The sequence below is a fragment of the Volvox carteri genome (assembly GCF_000143455.1).
Source record: "Volvox carteri f. nagariensis unplaced genomic scaffold VOLCAscaffold_16, whole genome shotgun sequence".
In the NCBI taxonomy this organism is placed as follows: Eukaryota; Viridiplantae; Chlorophyta; class Chlorophyceae; order Chlamydomonadales; family Volvocaceae; genus Volvox; species Volvox carteri.
The window spans coordinates 619,325-622,145 of record NW_003307559.1 but is presented as its reverse complement, the minus strand read 5'-3'; positions in this window follow the sequence as shown (position 1 = coordinate 622,145).

The following is a 2,821-nucleotide window of genomic DNA, read 5'->3' as shown; positions in this document are numbered from 1 at the left end:
ACCCCACGCCCCACTTCCCCCCACCCCAACCCCCAACCCCACCCCTCCGCGTCCCGCTGGTCGCCAGGCGTACTTGATGTTCGGCAAGTCCGAGTACCTCTACATGTTCGCAGACCTGTACGCCAGCACCATGAGGTGGATGCAGGTAAGGCGCATGGGCGGTGCCGTACTGTACGGTCAACCTTGGTACGGAGTACGATATGTGGGTATGGACGACGGCATCTTCCCAGATGCCCCAGACGGGCTCACTGTATAGATGTGTATAAATATGTATATATACATACATACATCGTATATAACTTCCTCCCACCTCCCATATCTCAGATTCCCGGCACTTTCAAGGGCTACAGCTTCATAGTGGATGTGCACATGGACAACGGCCGACTAGCCCGACCCTTCGTGTCCAGTCTGGGTGCCTTTTGGCCGGGAATGCAGGCGCTGGCAGGTATGTATGTATGTATGTATGTATGTATGTATGTATGTATGTATGTATGTATGTATGTATGTATGTATGTATGTATGTATGTATGTATGTATGTATGTATGTATGTATGTATGTATGTATGTATGTATGTGTTTCTGGGTATTTACGTGTAGGTGTTGGGGATAGTGTCCCGGGTGTGGCTCTGGGTGGCCCCGGGTGCGCATGTCGCCGTTGCAGGCGCGCGCGCGTGTGTGAGTGTGAATGTATGTGTGTGTATGTATGTATTACATATCGATCCGGGCCTGACGCTGGCCAAGGAAAAAAAATCGATCCGGGCCTGACGCTGGCCAGGGGCACCTAACCGTATACCCCAACGGGAACGACCGCCGAAGCACTCTTCCCCTAGTTATGTCAGTGTATGTTTCGTACGATGCTGGAGAAGAGCGCGGGGGTGCCAGCGGGCAGGAAGGAGGTCCCTAACACACCACGCGACCCGATCTTCCGTTCCTCACCCATTCACCCATTCACGTATAACCGCCACCACCACCACCACCATTACCACCACCCCCGGCCCCCTTCCCTTCCACCCGCCAACCTACAAACCCATCTGAAATCCCTCCCTATCCTGCACTACCCCGGCTCCAGCCTGAGTCATTTGGACTGCTACTGCTTCAGTGTTGTAGATCGGGGGGGGCTCAACATTGCGTTTCAATGAAGATGGGTTGGATTTGTTATTATTACGAAGATGACTTCCATTGTTGGGGCGTATTTCGCCACGAAGTGCTTTCCATTTGATATTAATGAACTGTTTGCTCAACACAGCTAGTCCTTTTCCCCTACTCCCCATACACCCCCACACCCTCACACCCCTCCTCCCCACACACTAACAGGCCAGGAACGTGACGCCATTCAGCTCCACGCCAACTTCACCGCAGCCTGGAGGACATTTGGATGGCTACCCGAGGTGTTCGGTATCGACCTGAGCAAAGTGCGTGTGTACGTATGTCTATGTACGTGTGTTTTTATATTGCCTGTGCTGCAATACGGCAAACGCCGAATTTGGTGGTACACCGAAGCGAGCTTCGTAGTCCAGCAACTGTAAGCATTTTTCACTAAGAGTTTTGGTGTAGCTGCTTTTTCCAAGAATATGTTCTCAACCAACAATGCCGTGTGCGTACAGGGCAGGCCGGAAATTTCTGGTATCGTTGTACAACGGTGGTGATGTACTACGTGTGCTTTGTCCCGGGGGCGATGTACTGCGCGGGGCGGTTAGTTACTAACCTGATAAAGAGGCTGCGGATATACATACAGATGCCAGTTTTTGAGTGCCCAGATTGCTTTACATGCGGCTTCATATCACCAATTTAGGAAAACCTGGATCTACGTCTAAAACACCAACCACCACTAACCACCAGTTAACCACCACCAACGACCGCCCCGTAGGTCCATCCAGAGGACCCCGGCTACAATCTTCGTCCCGAGCACATCGAGTCGACTTACCTGCTACACTGTCTGACACAGGTACTGCACGGCAGAGTACGGCAGCGTACCTTGGCAATCGCCGTTCTGTTTCCTCTTATCGATTGCGTCATCCTCGCGCTGCCGTGCGCCTGCTTTGCTTCTCTGCCCCCTGCCAGGGGGTTGCGTGATCAGGAGGCACATGAGACCGGGGAAGCAGACCAAGCAGACCCCGGCCGGCTTGGCTGTCCTAACCCGGAGTGCCTTAGTGCTCGATGTATGCCTTGAGCCTCAACAATGCTGCTTCCACCCCCCGTCTCACCACACACCCCATCCCCGGAGCACTCTTTCCTTGGGAGCAGCTTCACTCGCTCGTAGTTCGTCTTTCCCCCTCATCTCATACCCCGTGCCGCATGTTCGCTTTCTCGTCACCCCTTCCTTCCCTTTTCCCACCCCTAACTTGCCCACCGCCATCCCCCAAACCCCCACACGTACACTGGTCGACGTCGGCTGTTGAAAGCTAACCTTTTGCCTTTTGCATGTACGACTCCACCAACCACCACCACCACCCCGCACACCCCCAAACGCCTCCCCATCTCCTATAATCCCTCTCCTCCTCCTCCCCCTCCTCCTCTGCTGCCCCTCAGGACCCCTACTACCTGCGAGTGGCAGCCAACATTCAGTCCACACTGGCCACTCATAACCGCGTCGAGTGCGGATACACCAATGTCAACCACGTGGATACGGGTGGGCTATGGTCCTTAGCGAGGGGGAGGGCGGGGCGAGAGGATTGGAGCTCTCCTCGCCTTCCTACCCTGCTGCCTGACTGCCTGTATACCTTTACTCCTACCTGCCCATCACCAACTACCAACCACCAACCACGCATGTCCCCAATCTCCACTTTATACCCACCGCCGCCCTCCCCTCCTCCCCATCCCC